The following is a 20,740-nucleotide window of genomic DNA, read 5'->3' on the forward strand; positions in this document are numbered from 1 at the left end:
CTGCAGACGTGCTCACACCCACACAGCCATTTGCCCTCCACATCCTTTGCTAACAGGCAGGAGACTGTGTGCTCTTTTACAGAGTGTCAAGTGCCATCAGTTTTCACCAGAGTCAGCAGGCGTTGAGGGTTCTCAGCATTTAGCAAGAGGCTCTCAAACACACGTAATCCAAAGGAAAAACTACTTTTTTCAAGTCAACATGGCACGAGGCCAAAGAAGAATTAAAAAAGAGGGAGGCAACATTTTGGACGTGGGTGGATCATTAAAGCACAGAGAGTATAGTTAACATAGAGTATAGTTAACATAGGGTATGTTCCTTTTTAGGGCATTCCTATATGCTTTCCAAGTGTTAATGTTTCTAAATATGCAGTATTCATCCTCAATTGCTAGTGCATTGCACTTGAGCAGATAAACGGACTGTGGCTAATAATACCCTTCCTCTTGGAGCAAATGAACATAATTTCTTCCACTTTATAAAAGGGGAACCACACTTAGGGCCACACATTATGTGTCTAAATCAGCATTTTATTTTGGTGCAAAGGTGCATTTCTGAAGTAAATCTCCTGGTCGTCCCCATTTAGCTTATTTATCCATTTAAATCAAAACACCTGTTTCAGAAACAAACCTGCTAATGGTCATTCAGCCCATGGGCCAGGCTACAGCTACACCAACTTAAACCCCCCAAAATGTGTAAATGTGAACATTAGATACTTAGCTGTTTTGCTTTAGAGCTCCATTCCTACTATAATGCGGCATTTGCTAATGTGGCAAACCACAGGACCACCACAGATTTTGACACCACTGCATCCGAACTGCATTTTCCTGCCCTGGTTCTGTATTGAAAAACAAACAAACAAAAATGCCTTCCATGATTGTGATTGAAATAAATATACTTATGTTTGAAATTCCCACAGACTGTACTTCCAGGGTTTTCCTCCCCAAGACCTTCGATTGATACTAGAACATGAAGACTGCCAAAAACAAGAGCCCACAGAGCTGGAGTCTAACTTGCTCCAAGGGAATAAGGGAATTAAAACTGATGCTTCTGATACTGCTCATGCTAAACTGCTCACCTCTTCATCATAGGAGGGAAACTGTGGTTTAGATGACAAGAACCTTCTTGCTAGAAGGACCCATGTTGGATGGGGTAGGTGAAGGGGAACAGATAACAGAAGAAAGGTTCAACAGAGGAGGAAAAGGAAATGACCGCTGCAAAAGTCTGGGTGTGGGGAAAGGGGAATTCCTCAAAAGACACAGAAAAATCTGGTGTGGGGTGAAGAGGACTCTGCAGACACACAGAGTTTCTCTTCCCAGGTGTCAAGAAGTGGTATTTCTATTTAGAACTTGTAAGGCCCTTGTTACAACTTCTTCATATATCCTCTGATATCAGTCTCTGCACATGAACGGCAAATGAGACAACTTTACTCTCAGTTAATCGTGCTTCATTGTTTTGGATTCAATGATGAGGCTCTGCCTCACTGATCCTCCCTGTTACGAAGTATTGCCTTCTCAGTGCTGCCATTCTCCAAGGCCTGTCCCCTTCCTTCTGCAGTCCCCATCGCTCTGTCTAGGACTATGCTGTTCTTGATGCATGAGCTCTCCCCTCAGTCACATCTGATCAAACCATCACCCTTTTGTTATTCAGCCTATTAGGTAGCATGAATAAACCTTTCATCATTTACTACATTATACCCCACTGACCACGCTGGTGTCTCCTACTAGCAGCAACTATAGCTGCTCATGCCAAAGGCAACTAGTCAATTGACATCAACTCAATTCAAAGCTTACTCAAACTCTGTGGTCCCAGGGAATTATTTCTGGACACAAAAAGTCATATTCTGGTTTAACTTATCTTTTATCTTATTTGACAAATTTGAGCTGCTGGATAATATTGAGATACATTCATTACCTTCAGGAAATACTGAAGTTGTAAGAAGATAGCTGTAAATTCAGATGACTTGCATTTCCATCATTTAGAACACCCTGTTGTTGTCTCGATACTGTTAAGCATGGGGTTTGTTTCAGCTGATTTTAGCCATCTAAAACCCAGGTACGTAAGCATGAATTCAGGCTCCCTCTATAATCAGTGGGGAGACACAAGAGGCTACACGTGGTGTTCCTTCCCTCTGTTAGAGACACACCTCAGAATGCTGCCTAGGTTAGGAAGCTTGCTTGTCCATGTGGTCTGTATCATTAATGAAACAGGATGGCTCCTTCAGAAGGCTGATTTTGCTGCTTTGGGATGCAGGAAGAGGCTGAAGAATGCACTGAGAAGGCCAGTCTGTAGTCACAGGTTGGCATGCAGCTACCTTTCCATACAAATGCTTCTCTTACTAATAGATCCTATTGAGCATCAGAAGTGTAGTGTCTTTTGGTTGTTGTCCAGCATCTGGTGCATGGGTTATTGAGGATTTTCATGGCAATAAGGGAATTCCTGAGCTGCTTACGCAGTAGCTGCTGGGCGATTCTTCCTTCCCAACCTTGCTGACCATGGCTCACCCTCTGTCTTTGCAAGGCCTTTCTGCAGTGCATTTTTCCTACAGCAGCAAAGAGGTTAATGAAAAAGCCACCTAATACAGTCTGCCCAGGATAACAAGAGACTCGGATGTTGAACTGCCTGGCAGACACTGCAAGGCCAAGTGAAAATGAATACAGGAGCAAAGCAGAAGATGCGCCTGCTTGCTGAGGGAAATGAGCAGGCCCTGAAAGTGGTTGGGGGAAGCAGCCTGACAGACAGCCATCAAAAGCCAGGTGGATTTATTAGCTTGACCAGAAGCGATAGGAGGAGGGCGATGTGGTGAAAGCAATATGTAGAACGTAAATGTCAGCAAGAAACATGAGCTAGGGAGCTCTGTGAATAGCCTCTAAAGACCAAGCCTGATGTGCCAAAGAGCCTTTATTTCCAGAGGTCAGTCCTCTTGCCTGTCACTGCGTAGGGCGGATGGAGTAAGCTTTCCAAGTCCAGAAAATGACATGGTTCCTAGCCAGCCATTTTATTCTGTGCATCCTTAGGGTGACTCATGTCTCTTGATGACCGTATCTCTGGCCGCAGAGAACTGCAAGCATTACAGAAGAAACGAGTCAAGATAACAACTCCTTTGGTCCTGCAGAGGAGATTGCTGAAGATCACAACAAACAGAATTTCCCTTCCTGAAGCCTGACAATTTGGTAACAAGAGACCAAGTACTAATGTAGGGCTTAAATCCTCCCTGATTTCTCTCCTGGAAGAATGGGATTTTACAAGCTCAGTAATCTTCCTTTAATCCCCTTGGTCCAAAAGCTGAAAGATGCTTTCTTGCTCTGTGCTCAGAATATCTAGGAAGAGCAGGCCGCTGAACCCTGTACTTTTTTCACCATATCTCAGCACAGGACTGCTGCAGCTTCTTTGTAAGAAGTAGTATCAGCATGGAGACTGCTCCACGCTCCGTTCAGCCATGAGCCTCCCCACCGAGACTGCCAATGTGAAAGAATGCAACTAGCTCCAAAAGAGCTGTGGTTTTAGTGGTATGGGCACCTGTCCACTAGGAAGTGAGCTGAAACCTCCGACGCATTTCACAGGTTCCGCCAGAGACCCATCAAACACTAATAACATTCAATCACTGCTAGCCAAGGATGATTTTGGACCAGATGCTTGGAAGTTAAATACTACCTATCCCACCACCCATCCCTGCCATAAGTCAATTATGCATTGTAGTATTTGAAATACAATAAAACAGAGCTTTTTATTATATGCCATGGCTTTCTTTGGAAGGTACTGCAACCACAGTTGAGTTTGGAAACTTCACACATAGCTTATTTTATTTTCTTTAATGACTTTATATATGTATATCTTGTTACCAACCCTTTTACCCACATGATGTTATTATTTTTTTAAATTGCAAAGAATATTTTGTTTCCTTCTATTTCTGTTCGGCAATGATTTATATAATCTTATTCTTTATTTAGATGCATTTGTTCACTATTCAGACAGCAATAGTACTGCCCGCAATTAGAATTCACTCTAATTCAAACACCATCAATTTACCACACTCCAACCCACACAATAGACAGTGTGGTGGCAGAGACACTGAAGCATCTTTTGAGAGAACCTAGTGCCAGAGTCGGAACCGTGGTTTGGACCCATGCAGAGAGCTGTCATAACTCTAACGGTGTCTAGTCAATTTGGTGGGCAGTCAAATGCCACCAGATGCAAATGTAAGCCGCATCTCTTACAGATGAGCTATGGGCTAACAGTGTTTTGTATTGATTTGGCCTAATCCAAAGTTAGTTTCATGTGAGGACAACCCGCTGCTGGGTTCAGCTGGCTTTGAAAAAAGCCCTTAGGCGAACAAAGCAGATCTTGACTGGAGCTTAGGTAGTGCTGTATGGTGAATAACATGATGTTTCCCAGAGAAAGATCACCTGTCAGCACCCCACTAATTCCAGGAAGAAGAAAAATTTCGAGTGAAAGGACAAAAATCCTGTTGTTTTAGTTTCACCTGAATTTATAAAATAAGGTACATCTGCAATTTCAATGCTACTGTGGAAAAGAGTAACAGTCCCTAAGAGTGAGGAAAAGCAAAAATAAGGGTGGTATTTTTTTATAACAAGAGGAAAGGGATGGAGGGAGGGGTGATAATTAAATTAAGTATAAAGTATCATGTGAAGGCACACTAAATGAAAAGACAGAGCTCCTACCCACCCCCCCAACCATGTAAAAAAAAAAAAAATCAAGGGAAGTCGTTTAGCGATTTTAAGAAAACGCAGTCCTGAAAGTCCCCTGAAAGAGACAGGGAATTGTTGCTCTGTGGGAAGATGGGAAATGATTCCCACCCCACGCTCTTTGGTCCTCCCTTTCTCCTGATCCTCTTGCCTCCCTCTCCCGCTTCGCCTTCCCACCTGGCAGCCTCTGGCCTGCCGTCCTTCAGCTGCTGCTCTCCTCTCATCCTTGCCTGTCTTTTTGACTTTAAGCAGTTCCCTAGCAACAGCTGTTTTCAGCTGAGAGGAAGAGCTGTGGACATTTTGCAGGCACAGTGGTGGGCAGGGCTCGGCCCCGGCTCACCGGCGATGGCTGACTCCAGGACAAAGTGGGACACAGTACAGCTTTGGGGTGACAACTTCTGCACCCATCTCTGGCTGCAGCCTGAGACAGGGGGGCTGCACCTAACTCTTATGCTTTCCCCATTTCTTCGTGTTGGTTAACAAAAGGTTGCTCATTCTGCTTCATTGGAAATGCATATTTCCCCCGACCAAAGGCTGGGCTTCGCCCTACAGAAAAGCCCCTCGGACACCATCAGTGTGGTGATCCTATGGTGGGGACACAGACATGGCACAAGGGTCCCCAGTCTTCTGGCTAAAAATAAGAGCTCTGATTTCTATGGGTTGTATACTGTCCTGACCCCCTTGCTGTCCAGCCCACCTCGCTGCTGGAGGCTGTTCTCTCCGGAGCAGAATGGGGAAATGCGTGCTCACAGCTCATCTGCTGCACTTCACAGTGGCACGTGTTAGCCGGAGCCATCGTGGACTGCATGTGGGGACAGCCAAGGACCTGGGCACACGTCCCCTTCCACTGGCTCTGCTTCTGCGGCAGAGATGCTTTGGCAGAGGGGAGGATGGGCAGCTGAGGGCAGCAGCATCACTGCAGTAGAGTTACCAGAGCTCAGCTAAAAGACTGCTACCCTATCATTATTATCAATGCTGTTGTTACTATTATTGCTGTTATCATTATTATATTCCCCTTATAATCTGCCCCAAAGAAACCATATCTGTGTTACTTTATATAGCAGCCATTCCCTCACCACCCACAAACGACTCCTGTCGTAAGTGCTGAAGTTACTCTGGAAAATATGATGCAAGTTTTAAAGCCATTTTGTAGGGCTTTTGAAAACTAGACCCCAAGTCGTCACACTATAATAATTTAGTTACTCTAGAATAAACTACCTAAATCTGTAAAGTGGGCACATATTTACACAAACCTATAATGCCAAGTGATCAAAGTATCTGACAAGACCCCATGGTATAGTTGTTCCAGTTTAAAACAGAAGAAGAAAAAAGCGGCCCAATCTGTACCCTGTCTTTGCTGTCCTCTACATCAACAGCAATCACCCTTTGCACTTGTAGCCCCTTCTCCTTCTGCTGCCATTTCCACCTCCCTAGCTCTGCCCCTGTGCCTCCATCCCTATGACAGCACCCTCTGCGGCCCGGAGGAGCTGTTGTGCATAGTCGGATGGGATGCAGATTGATGACAGATGAGATGGAGGAAGGACGTGTGGGCAGAAGGCTGCTTGAGTAGGGAGAAGGGTTTGTGTGGTTTAGGGAAAGGTACAAGTTGGAAATGGAACCCATGTACTCCAGGGAGTATGGAAGGAGTAAAGGGCACCAGGGAAACAGGTGCTGAGAGACCTGGAGCAGAGGAGATACCCCCATCACCTATCTATGGGCTCTTACAGATCTGACAATCCCACTGACATCCTCTCTTGCCCACACTCCTCCTGAAATCTGTCCTTTCCATCACACTGACGCCACCCAAAGTACCACTGATCCTTCCCCTGCTCCCCCTCTTTTCAGCCTTTGAAACCACTTTCCTTGCCCTTTTGCACTGTTGCAGAACTCACTTTTCTTCCCCCAAATGTGCTGGTGGCAGGAATACTCTCTGAAATTGAAAACCCTTGAGCTGCCTGGGCTGTGACCTGACGCCTGGGAATTTACCTCCCAGGCAGCCTCATAGGAGCTGAGCTGTGCCCGCTCTCACACCTCTGTCAGCTGCAAATAGCATCTCCTCCTTTGGTCCTACTCCCACCCCCATCCGACAGGCCTCTCTACCGGGGTGAAAACGTGTCCACTTCCTGCAGCCACACGTTTTTGCCTTTTGTGTCCTTTCCAAACCTCCATTTTTTTCTGATCACTGCTCTTCTGTATGTCTCTGCTCCTTTCACTTTTTATGCATTTCCTTCTTTTTGGCTATATTCCGTTTTTGCCTTATCTCCAGTCCTAAGCTTGTCTCTTTGTCAATCACTGGGGCTTAGCAGCAAACTAGTTAATTCTGACTAAGTGCCCTCATTAGACTTAAAATGAGATTAATGGTAGAGTACAGGAGTTTGCACTTCTCAGGCACTGCTTTATGCTATCCATTGTCTCAGGCAGACACCACTGCTTTAGTTATACCAGCTCGTATCTGATAGGTTCTCTCCCAAATCAGAGGCAAGACTTCTTTTGTTTTCAAAGGAATTCTTACATACTTAGAACTTGAATATGCCATTTGGGCCACATAAACATATGTTGGCCAGATGTTTAATACCCCTGTTTCAACGTGTTTTGCTGACAATAAAAGAATAATGAATGTTCCTGCAGGATAGTTTGATGTAGATTAGGATACAACAAATGCATTTTGACATTCGAGTGTGTAAGAACAGCAGAGACAAACAAAAATTGAATGAAATGTAAATTCTGTTCTTATTTTTCCTCTGTGAACTTGATATTTTCTCCACCAATCTAAGAATAACATACCTTATGAGTTGACCAGCAATATACCATAAAAACAAGACAAACAAACACCCCAGGCCCAGTCACAATGAACGTCACATAAATCACCCCACATAATGGGTCTACGGAATCTGCCCCTCCTGGCTATAATTAGTGGGTATCATCAGTTGCATTCAGGCAAGACTGAATTTGGTCAACTAAGTAACAATCCGGAGTGTTTATGCGTTCCGCCTATTGAAAAGATGAGCGTTAAAAAATACTGACACTACAAGGAATCAAATTTTGCTTTAATTTATAAATCTTAAAATCCTCCGGGAGTTACTGGGTGTGTGTTGGTGTAACTGAATGCAGCATTAGGCCTACGATTCATGAAAGCAGTTTAGTACAGCGATAAGCCTATCAGAGATTAACACGCACAGTTTCTGCATTTTGTAAACTGCTATCAATCCTGAGTACTGCCACCAGAGAAGATAATATCTTCACGTCTACAGTAAAATACACTCTTTCTAAATTTGGTACCTGAAATGATTATTCCTTGCACAGCTCAACCATATGAATAAAGAACTCAGAATGACTAGATCAATTCCAACACAAATCTGTCGGTATGCAACGTATTTCATGTCATACGGAGCACTTCAAGTTACATGCTCAAATATGACACCAGCCAACATATTGGAAACTTGGAGTATGAAATCCTGGTTCTGTTAAAATCATGCTCTAGTCGTACCACTGCTTCCATGGTTTGTCTCTGGGCAAGCCTCAGTTATATCAGTGCTGGAATCCTTTTGTGGGGCATGGACTATGGATGAAACTGGTGGGTGGACGCTGGTGTGCTTGAAATGTTTTGGGCAGCTAGGACTGGTCCCTAATGGTGTCTTATCTTCTCACTATTTAGCTCCTCTGGTCCCTAATGGCATCACAAAAGGGAAGAAGATGGACACAGTGGTTACAGAGCTATAACCACCACCAAAAGTTGAGCTGTTGTTCATTATGGAAGAGCAGTGCTTTTCACAAGACGAAAGGGCACTCAGCCATGAAATCAGAAAGCATTGAATAAAATAGCAAAAAATAGCATTCTGAGGTAGGACTTAAAATAAGCCTGGGATGTGAGGTTTGTGGGGCTTCATTTGGGAGTTAAAAGACATGAACTGTTTTTCCAGCAGTTCCAATGGCACCAACTTCTCCCCAGCTTGTGTTCCCTCTCTGTTGTACTGTGCCTCTTCTATTTATCTTCTTTTGGCATCTAGATCTTCTGAGGAATGACTCCTCTCTCTTCTTGTAGGTTTTTTTTCTGATTTTCTGATAAAGGCTGTTGCTATAAAAAAAAACCAAAACAAAACAAAAAAAAAAAAAGGCCTTACGTGCTTTTTCAGACCCGAGCACCATTTATTGCACAAGTGCAAATGCAAGCTCAGGTCTGCCGACACTGCTGCAGGGCTTAACAAGACATGCGCATCAGGTTGTGCTCTCCCATGTCCGCTTACGCTGCCTGCCTCTGTACAGGCAGGCCTCTGCAGTGACTGCCACAAAACGTCTGATAGCACAAATGGTCGCCAACAACAGCACTTCCATTTAGCGTTAAAACTCTTATTGTTTTTTGTTTGCCCTCTCCCCAGTGCAGTGCACATTATAATAAAGACCTGATCTCTGTTACGACACTAAGATCACACAGCAAATGAAATAAAGGGTAAACGGGTGAAGATGGAACTGCAATGAGATACCGAGATCCACTGTCATTAAAAGCTGATGTCACTAAAAGTCTCTTTAGAAAAAGCCTCTGTTTCCCAAAGGTTGGGACTTCCCTACCAAGCATGTAAGCCCAGAAGACTCTAGTCTCAGCCTGCACTATGTAAGAATATATAAAAACAGCTACAGCAGATGAAACCATTCTGTGTAGTCTAGAGTTCTGCCTCTGATAGTGGCCAACAGCGGTGTACTGGTAAAAGCACGGTGCAGGGCCAGCATACAGCAACCCTTGCCCTGTATACTCTTACACCCTCCAGCAAGTTTTGGCTTAATAACTCCCTGTATAGTACAGCAGCAGAGCTGCATCAGGCAGCTTCTGATGTGTTTTTTTTTTTCTTCCAGGACTGTATTTGATTACTTTTGAAACTCATACGAACTTCCAGCATCCATAAAATCCTGAGAAAAGGTACTCCAGAGCTTAACTGTGCATTACATAAAGGAGCTGTTTCTTTGCTCCACTTTGAACCTGCCACCTGCCTGCCCTGAATATGTGCTGTGCTGTGATTCCAGCACAGTATTTCTGGCCTCTCCGCCAAGCTGAGGTGTAGGAGATCATGTTTGCAGACTCAGCAGTGTTATATAGCACACAGCAGCAGCAGAGACACACATAGGAGATGCTGTTATTTTCACACTGCTCCTCTTGGGCTTTCAAGAACCAAGAGACTCCTGGTCTTGTTCACCTTATTGACTGGATCTGGTTTCCTGTTTTTTATGGATGGATGGCCATGAAGGCAAGCCTTCCTGGCATAAGGAGTGGCCCGACTATCAAAAAGGAATTTAAAGAGAGTCTGCTATGATTTTCTTCCTTCCTCTGATTCACAGTCATGTTTCATTTCATCAGCTAAAAACCCTAAAGCGAAACAGGAGGTTATTCAGGGCCATTCCATGGCAGTGCAGCTGAGTAAAAAGTATGTTTTCCAACCTTACTAGCAGCTGAGCATGCTAAATACACAACTATCTTGCCAGCGTGAAGGAGTCATGTGGTTCCACCAGCTTTTTCACTGTGAAGAGGATGGAATAGATCTTCCAAGCTGTGCACAAAACTGTAGTACAGCCTCTTTCCTCCCTCTGCATCGCTCTGCAATGGGTGTAAAGTAACACTTTAAGCACCTTTATAGCCATGTTAAGGCCCTTCCGATTTTCTGATAAAGGCTGTTACTATAAAAAAAAACAAAAAAGCCCTTATGGGCTTTTTCAGACCCAAGCACTGTTTATTGCTCAAGTGCAAATGCAAGCTCAGGTCTGCCGACACTGCTGCAGGGCTTAACAAGACAAGCGCATTGGGTTGTGCCCTCCCATGTCTGTTCACGCTGCCTGCCTCTGTACAGGCAGGCCTCTGCAGTGACTGCCACAAAACGTCTGATAGCAGAAATGGTCACCAACAACGGCACTTCCATTTAGCGTTAAAACTCTTATTGTTTTTTGTTTGCCCTCTCCCCAGTTGCTCTCTGTTCCTCTCTTGAGAGAAATTATGCCTCTTCCCCTCTTCCTCCTGAACATACCACTCCATGCAGTGGAGTTGTCCCTATTGCTTCTCCCTCTCCCCTCTGCCTCTGGGAGTGCCACCATCCTACAGTACGAAGAGCTGTCCTTGTGTCTCACCCCTGGCATCTCCCGTCCTCTCCTTCCCTTGGAATGGGCTGTTTCTTCTTCCTCTCCCTCTAGTGCCTCCCTAACACATCCACTGCCCACAAATCACTGAAGCAGCATGAGTGCAGCACTACCTGTGTTAAATGCCTGCCACATTGCCTGCTGCTAGCAGAAGCTCGATGTGGCAAGCGAAAGGCTTGTCTCTGGCTTATGGATGAGATTACACAAAGAACACGACAGCGTGAGCTGCTTCTTCCCTGAATGCACTGTCTGTGCCACGCGAGGGACTGCCTCAAGCGCCTTCAGCAAACCTGGATGAAAACCAGCTCTCGTCTGCATTGGGCATGGGGCAATTTCTGCATCTTCCACTGTGTTAGGCTAGCCTGGGTATTAAAACAAGTCCTTCTTAACAGAAGCACAGTCGTGAGTATACCTGCATCTTATCCGCACCTCATATGCACAGCTGCTGGTGTGCAAAGGTGGAAGATCCTTTTTCTAGGAGTTTCGGTCAGTGACTTTTCCTCTGATTGTAGCCCAGAGAATACATCCAGGAGGCAGCTGGATCTCGCCACTGGCTTTCCAGGGACCTGGAGCTAGTAATCTCTACACAGCAACATAAAAAAGCAAGAGTCACCAAAGAGGGGAAGGATGTATAGCGAGGAACAAAAGTGTTGTTAAGGGAACCTTGAGGTTCTCTCCGTTCTGGAATATTTGGGAAAATGTGTGAATATAGAACCAATACGGATGTTCTACAGGTTTCAAATATAACACACAGGATTGCTGCACAGAGAGCGAGCGAGAGAAAGAGGGCTGTATATTTGATGGCTGAAATACTGCCAGTCTCTCTCCCCCGCCTCGAAATATGTTCATGACGCTTAGACATAAAGTTCAGTGTTTCATTCCATCTCAATTGGGATTTTATGACTAAAGTGCTGAGGATAAGAAAAGACCAATTTGTAGTTTTATTGATCAGGCTAAAGGTCAGGGGCAGACGTGTAGGTCACGGTGCTTCCTCTGAACAGGCACAAGACCAAGCGCCTATCTTCTGAAAGCTGAAGAATGAGGCAGGGGAGGGGGCACTTATACTGACGGAATGTGATAGCTGAGATGTCAATCATGACCAAATTGGACAGGCTCAGAGACAGGAGGCCTCGCAACAACCATAACTTTGCCCCCATGCCTGCATGCTCTGGCAGAGGGGCTCGTACTACATGGTTGCTCAGGCTGTGATGTGGTGTATGGGCAAATGCCAGGACACGATGTAATATAATAAAAACAATTCATGCTGACGAAGTTTATGAGATCAAGTTTCCCAGTCCTAGCTGAACCACATAAAGCATATACTGTCACTACAGGCATTTTGGCTGAAACGGTAGGGGCTTCTGCTGCATGGAGATAGCCTGGAAGGTATTCGTCATCATGGCCCACTCTGGGCTGGCTGCAATAGTAGAATAACACAAAACTACATTGATTCATTGTCAGGAATTTACAGTTTAGACCTAAAATGTCATGAAGTGAAACGGTTTCCACAGCAATGTCAGTTTTTCTCCCCTACATATATTAATTTTGTCCTCATTTGCCCCTGTGAATCACCACTGAAAGTGAGACTTCATCTCTGTAGTATATTCTGTTCCTGTTCTCTCCGTGTTACGTTTGCAGTGTAAAGCTGTTTATGGCTGAGACTGTGCTTGCTGTAAAAGGCAGAGGACCTAACACAGCTTTAATTAAAGACGGTTTAAGTTAACTTTTGTTCCTGCTGATTCTGAACCGTGCCAAGAAGCTGCTGGTGCAATGTTGATGGACTTACTTTCTGTCCTTAGTTTGCTCCTGCCTCCCTTTGGAGGCATGTGTCCCAAAGCCCTGAAGCCAACATGGTATTCATGGTTCTGGAAGACCTCCCTTCTGTGAGAATGTCCTTATTAAGCAACTTCGCAGCCCCTCCACACTCTTCTGATCTCCATGCCCACCCCATGAAGTGTAGCAATGGAAGAAGGCCTTCATACTTTCCTACCATTTAGGATATGTGCAGGCCAGGTAATCATTATGCTAGGCGGCTTAATTTAGTCTGTACAAAGCAAAACCAGGGGGTTGTTTTATGGCAAATTTAATCTTCAGGTACAAAGGAAGAAGGATTCCTAACTCCTAAGTGATAGGTTAACAAAGCTAAGCACTTTGAAGGGGATCCAGAGAGCTAAACCCCTCCTTTTAAACCCCCTTTCCTACATTAAGTTGAAGAAAAACTAAGCCTGAAGATAGGCAAGGCTCCAAGTCCCTGAAGAAGATATATCATTACATGTACAGAACATCTCTTAAGGTTTTGTCCCGTCACCCAGACTGACAGATGGCTGGATTAATATCCCACTATTTCACTAAATCTGTAATGAAGGAAAAAATACTGGTTATCAGTATGGCCATTTCTTGGTATCCGATCCCAGCTTGTGGCAGGGAAGGCAGACGACAAGGTGTATTGGTATCCCTTTCAGCCTTGTTTTCTCTGAATTTGGAATCAAGAGAGAGCCAGTTAAAGGAAGTACAAATTTAGGAATGGTGTATGTTACACATCAGGTCTATCAGGAACTGCGATGGTCCAGCATACACACTTGCAAAAACTGCACGCTGAAATGGAGAACAGGCCTTCTTTGATTTACACTTTCTTATTCTAGATCTAACATCATCTGAATTTTTCTCTGCCTGTACCGCCCTCATCATGATGGTTTCTGAGCTCCAAACATCTGATTTTATCACATACACGCCCCCCAGCAATCATCTTTCTTTCCTCATCTTTCTTTTCAAGCTGTATTTCTTTCTTCCAATAGTTGATCAGCTGAGTAATGAAGTTCCATGGTAGGTTCTGGCGATAGTGAGACCTGAGGTCTAATGTCTTGAAGCAGTGAGTTATGTAGCTAGTAACACAGCTAGCTGCTACACAGCTTGGTGGCTTCTAGACGCCTGCTGCACCAGTTGGAGCTGCTTCTGGCCACAGCAGTTTCATGACTGTTGTCAGCTACAAGAGTCATGAAAACACAAATGTCTTGCCTAAGAGCTCATTCTAAAGAAAAAGGTGCAGTCGTGTGATTAGACAAAAATCAAATAATAGTTATCTATACCTCAGTAGCAATCTTTATGCCTAGCAGACCTGAAGAGTCCAGTGTAACTCTTAGCACTAATCTCCCTCTGATCTATACCTTTTCTCTGGACCATGGAGATACAGAACTGTCCTAGTGTCCCGTAACAAGGACTGAATAGCCTAGGCTCTGTGTGTATTCAAATTACAGTCTCGATGCTCCATTAGTGTGCATTTATATTGCCTTCACTACTTATATATTTGAATGTCTGGTAAATTGGTTGTTCTAGTAGGAAAGAAGGAAGGGTCATATTTACTTAGTGTAATAAGAAAATATGAAAGGAGCAGAAAACAGAGAGCTGCCAGTGACTATATCTAGTGTTTTGCAGCTGAGAGAGTTTGCATCTAACATCCGTGACTACTGGACCACATCGGGTCTTATAATTAACTAACAGCGGTGAGGGAGAGACACTCCCTGGGTGAAGCCAAACAGTAGCTGCAGTGTCTATGCTCTATCATACTGGAGAGCGACCTCTCAGTGTGAGGGTCTGGGAGGACCATATGAAAGAAGGAGATCCTGAACTGCAAAATTTTTGGTCTATGGAAAGATGGGTAAGAGGCAGAGACCGTTAGAGGGAAAACACAGGGAGGGAAAGCTGGAGGCCAACAGGCATCAGTTTGATTCAGAAGAGCAGAGAGGGTGGCCTCATGCATGCAGGCAAAATCTTTGTCTCAGAAGCAGCTGATGGGTATGGACAAATGCTCCTTTTCATCTCTGATGTATAATTGCTGGTTAGGGACACAGTGAAATATTATAGGGAAATTGGGCAGAAAGATTTCAGCAGCCATGTAATCAAGGACATAAGTGAGAACAGGGTGAGACATGGGAGAGTTTAAGATGGGGGCTGAAGACAGGTTTGGGGCTAGAACAAAACAGAGTTATGGTCAGATCCAAAATTGACCTTACAGGCTGGATAGGTGTAATGAGTCTCTCACAGCTGAAACTGGAGATGACTTTTTGCTAGCCAGGAAGGTGCATTTGAGATAAGGGTGGTAAAAAAAGACATGATTCACTATGGATAGTAAGACAGCAAAGCTGAATTTCCTATTTTGTTTCAAGCTGCTTTCAGGACATCTTTTGGCATATGTTTCCACCACCAGGCTAATTCTCCAGGTTGGCACACAGACGAAAGCAAAGCCTAACCTGTTCCCACAGGATATGCTGTCACTTGTGCATTTTGCGAGGGCTTCTGGAGACATTTCCCGCTTGTGCTGCACGGCACAACTCTTCCCCCAGAAGCTGTGAGCAAATTTGCCTGTGCAGGCACACACAAGCACACAGGAACTGTGCAAAGCGAGCTGGGGTTCGAAGGGGCTCAGCTGGGTTAGCACCAACTTTTGCTCCAAAAAGCATGTGTTACAACCCCAAGTAAAAGCAACTCTCATAGAATCATATATTCATACAATGGTTTAGGTTGGAAAGGACCTTAAAGATCATCATGTTCCAACCCCCCTGCCATGGGCAGGGACACCTCCCACTAGACCAGGTTGCTCAAAGCCCCATCCAACCTGGTCTTGAACATTTCCAGGAATGGGGCCTCCACAGCTTCCCTGGGCAACCTGTGCCAGTGCCTCACCACCCTCATAGTGAAAAATTTCTTCCTGATATCCAGTCTAAATCTACCCTTTTCCAGTTTGAAGCCATTACCCCTTGTCCTCTCACTACATGCCCTTGTAAAAAGTTCTTCTCCAGCTTTCCTGTAGGCCCCTTTCTGACAGTGGAAGACCACTATAAGGTCTCCCTGGAGACTTCTTTCTCCAGGCTGAATAACCTCAACTCTCTCAGCCTGTCTTCACAGCAGAGGTGTTCCAGCCCTCTGATCATCTTCATGGCCCTCCGCTGGACCTGCTCCAACAGGTCCATGTCCTTCTTGTGCTGAGGATTCCAGAGCTGGAGGCAGTACTCCAGGCGGGGTCTCACAAGAGCAGAGTAAAGGGGCAGAATCACCTCCCTTGACCTGCTGGCCATGCTGCTTTTGATGCAGCCCAGGATGTGGTTGGCTTTCTGGGCTGTGAGTGCTGGTTCATGTTGAGCTTCTCATCCAACACCTCCCAAGTCCTCCTCAGGGCTGCACTGAAACCATTCTCCGCGTGTTCTGGTCTGTAGCATCGGTTAGGTCAACTTCACCCAACATAAAAAAAAGAGATGTATGTGTGTGAAAGGGTGTTGTTTTTTTCTGTGGATGAAGCACAGCTGCCACACTTGAGGACAAGCCTTGTTTATCTCCCTAGAGAAGGGAAGCCCTCACCAGAACAGAAACCTCCGCAGCACAGAGGCAAAGGGGACCCACAAGGGTCAGCGATTACTTTCATCTACTTGTCGTAGGGACTACTGGTGGTAATGTGGGACACCTCTGGGGAGGTTTTTCATTTGGAAGTCTCTCCCTCGGAGATGAGCAGGGAGGAGAAGGAAGGCCTGAGCTCGCCTCCACGTCCCACTGCAGGGCCTGCAGACCCTGAAGCCTGCCTCACCTTCGCCTCACCTCAACCTGCATTTCGGGGGGGCAACGGCATAAGGGTGCAAAATGCCAGGACATGACCGTCCTTCCCAGCCCCACCGAGGCAACCCCGCTGCTCGCTGCTGAGCACCGGGCCCGCAGGTAAGGGTGGGCCCAAGCCGCCGCTCCCCCGGGTTGCCCCCTTCCTCCCCGAGGAGCGGGCCGGGCGGCCCAGCGCCCGCAGCCACGCAGGGTCTCCGCCCGGGGAGGAAAATGGCCTCCTCGGGGCGAGGTCGCGCCGCCGTTGCGGCCGTCGCTGCCCGCCACCGCCTTCCCCGGCGACGCGGCGGCGACGGCCGGGGCGCAGCCGGCAGCTGCTCGGGGCTGGTTTCCATGGCGACTCCGGCGGGGAAAGGAGGGGGGGATGTCTGCAGGGACGCGAGTGGGGGGAGTGGGGGCGGGGAGAGATGGCGGGAGGGGAAGGCATCGCAAGGCGGCGGCGTTAACCCTTCGCTTGGGGGGACGAGGCCTCCCCCCGCAGGCCCAGGGGGGCGGCAGGAGGCAGCCCGGCGTCGCAGGCCCCGCGTCCCCTCAGGCGGGGCGGCTGCCGCCCCTGAGGTGAGGCGCCCGCCCCGAGGTGGGCCTGGGGCTCGTCCCACCCGCAGCCCTCCCCGCGCACCACCCGGCCTCCCTCGGAGTGCCACAGGCCGGGGGACACAGATGGGTCGGCCCGCACCCGGGGTTCAGGACGGTGACAGGGCGTGCCCTGTGAGGCACAGGAGGGTGAAGAGGGGGGGCAATGCCACCGCGGCGGCGCTCGCTTCTATAGAGGTCTGGCTTGATGACTGCTCAATATGGCAGCTGCATCCTCTTGAGGAGCTCTCCTGCAGCGGGCTTGGGAAAGCCACCAGCCATTCTCCCCATAAAATATTTAGCAGGGCAGCCCAGGTGCATCCTCTGGTGGGATGGTGGCTGTGGTCATCTGGGAAATGCTCCAGTGCTGGGTTACAGGGTGTGGGAAGGTGCTTGGTGAAGAGCAGAGCTTGGGGTGGTCGGCAGAGGTGCTGCAGGGGCAAAACAAGCTGTGCGTGTAAATAACAAGGACCTGGTCTTCACACAGGAGTGAGTTCCAGAGTTCAGGTTGGTGGTTGCCGTATAGAAAAGTGCTTGTCACCATGGTGACCGAGCAATGCTGCATCTTCCTGGGAGTGGAAAGCACCAGACCCGGGGATCTGTGGTGTGAGACCAGTGGGTTAAATGCAGCTGTCTTTACCTTTTGAAACCAGGGATCACAGTCCATCTTAAGATTGTATCTATGACCATGAGGTGAATTGACTGGAATCAGCCCGATGCCCACCCAATGCCTGTATGAAGGACACCATGAGTGTGCACTGGTGTCCATTGCAGGCGTTGGCTTCCAAAAAGAGCCTTGCAAAAACAAAGGTGGCAGCAGGGAGTGTGACAGGGTACGAGGGGCATCTATCCAACTCCAGGTGTATGAAGAGCTTTCCTGGTATTTTGGGGTTTTTTTTTGGTTTGGTTTGGTTTGGTTTTTACCAGCAGCATACCTGATAAATCTGATATACTTGATGAATCTGATAAAAGTTATTACTGCTCTGTACAAACGTTGGTCCTCTTCAGGAAATCTTAAGTATTCACCCCGGAACCCCAGGAAAAACGCTCTGAAACCCCTAATCATTGATGGTTTCCAAGAAAGGTGACAAGAAGCCTCCCTGATCCACTGCAAATTCCACTAATAGGGCATGTCTAGCTAAGAAGAGGGTAGCTCTAAACATGGTCTGAGACTCATTCACTGGTTCTCATACCTGTGAAATCAAGGGCTCTGAAGCAGCGAGAGGAAAAAAATGGAAGAAATTCAGTGGATTCTCCCTTATGCAGATCTCCTTAGGGTCACCATGAATGAGGCTTGTCTGATGGAAGTAGTGGCAGATTCCTGACATGTTTTGAGACGATTTTGTTGAAGATAAGAGGGACTTTGAGTCCGAGAACTGCTTGCACTGCAAAGGAGAGTGCCCATGAGGGAGGTGAAAACAACACTCGTCGTCGAGGTACCCAAAGTATGTTCAGATGGGTAAGGCAGTGCTGTACTGTGAGTATTTGAGCATGCACCAGATGAGTTGGTATATCTGTGCTTATCCATGCAGAGACATGAGCCCTCAAAGGAAATAAGCTATATTAGCATAGCGTGACATTGAGGTTAATCTCCCCCATTTCTGAGCAGAATCTGTGGGGTCTCAAAGCACATGTGGCTATTATTGTTTCCAGCTCTGGAGTTATTGGGGCACAACTACCTGTGGCCAACTCCAGGCAAAGTAGGAGGTAGCTACAAGGGCTACTGAAACACCTCCAACCCTGCTGTTAGCTCTGCCGAAGCCAGGTTGGCAACATCACTTAGAGAAAGGCTGAGTTGTGTAAAACAACATTTATGGTGTTCTGAGGGTACTGGCCTCTCAGAAATATCCTTGTTGCCTGTGTTCTCTTCCTCCCAGAGTCTTGAGTGATCCCCATTCCAGTTCCATTCTGCTTTCTTTCGCTTCCCAGTCCTTTTTCTTGCTCTCTCCTTTTCTTGCACAGGAATAGTCCAAGTGAAGTCCCCATATCAAACCTGAATTTTTCTACATGCCTGAGAATCCACCAGCCACCTCTGGCACTGCCTTGGGGGATGTCCGCTTGATGTAGCCACATCCTTGGAGACCCCTAGCTCAGATAACGTTTGCCATAGCTAAACCTGGCAGAAAGCCTCCCTCCCTGTCACCCCTCCTCCCTTCCCAGGACATTGTGGGAATGGCAGCAGCAGCAGCAGAATTACCTGGCTGCTTTTCAGAAGAACGTATCCCAGAGCAAACTAAGGCAGTGGCCTCAACCACTCAGGGTAATTAAACACAAGCATCATTTTTGTGTAGCCCGTGCCGTGGCAACCGCAGCAGTTATTCTCATTCAGCTGGAAGGTTTAGAAGGGAGAGCCGTGGTATTTCACAAAAGATCCTGCTCGCAGGCAGTGCCTTAAACCATTTCATTGAATGAAATACACTCGTGGAGGAAAGAGTGCTGGAGTGGGGAGAGGGGGCGGGAGAAAAACACACTGGATAGAACCACACCATTTCTGGCCATGGTTCGATAACAGCTCTTGGGGCAGCACCTGATATAGTATTAGGGTGAAAAAGGCTTTTTATACATAGTGCTTTGGCACCTTGATAGCATCTCTGTTTTTTTGCTTTCTTGAGTTCCCCAGAGAGGCAATATATTGTCTTCCCTCTAGTTAAAGGGAGAGAGGGCTATTTGCGTAGACAGGTCACTCTGTTTCTGTTGAAGGTGAAATGAAAGGGCTAGCTAATTCATGCACACAGACAAGAGGATATAGCACTGTATTGTCAGCCATTACAGAACCAGCAGTAAGACAGGGTGAGGCAGCACAGCACAGCGCACGCAGCACTTGCCGGAGCAAACCTTTGGGTCAGGATAACAGAAAGGGTGATGCTGATAAAGAAAAGCCAGTCAGAGAGGAGTGGGAAGGCAGAATAAAAGACAAGGGGCCAGATTTTTTGGCTGCTATATATGACCCTAAATTCTTTTGGCAGAATGGTGGGGCGAGAAGGGGTGGGGCCACAGTACATTTGCGTCCCAGCTATTCTGGACTCTTAATACACTCAATATACAGCCAGGTGGTGACATTGCCAAGGGCAGAGTAGCAAGTACAATCTGGGACATGACAAATGGACGGTGAGATCCCTTGCCACCTAGGATGGGCTCTATGTATTATGCTGGAGGTCCCGAGACAGCCAGCCAGGACCTGGGTGATGATCTGATGAAGGGACCAGTAGAATTGGAGAGCCTACAGTTGGAGCTCCTGCAATTCAGGCTTGTACTTTTTTGGAGCTTAAGGGTTGGATACTGCTGCCAATGAATGCAAAGGAGATTTGGCAATCACCCTCAGCTAGTGCAAGAGAATAATATCATCTGAGTTGTACATAGTGCTTTTCATCAAGAGATCTCATGTCTGTGTCATTACTGATAGTTTTTTATATCTTAGGAAACAGAAATGTGGAGAAGGCGAGGGGAGTTGTCCAAAATTGCCTGGTAAACTCGTGGTAAAGCAAATAGGAAACCTGCTGCCTGACACTGCCAAACTGAATTCACTTGTCACACACAACGGAATGAAACATAAGGCTGCTGTCTTCCTCTCAGTCTTTCTGAGATAAAGCAGAAAGCTCTCTCTGAGGTTGTGGATATGGAGGTCTCCTGTGCCAGGACAGCAGATGCCTGCGCTGTGTGGGTCCCATGCCCTGTGAGGATCATTGTCCAGACAGCATGTCTCACTCTGCAACTGGTCTGAAGTATTTGTTCCTCACGTGGGATGGCA

This window comes from Chroicocephalus ridibundus, chromosome 1, assembly GCF_963924245.1.
Source record: "Chroicocephalus ridibundus chromosome 1, bChrRid1.1, whole genome shotgun sequence".
Classification (NCBI taxonomy): domain Eukaryota; kingdom Metazoa; phylum Chordata; class Aves; order Charadriiformes; family Laridae; genus Chroicocephalus; species Chroicocephalus ridibundus.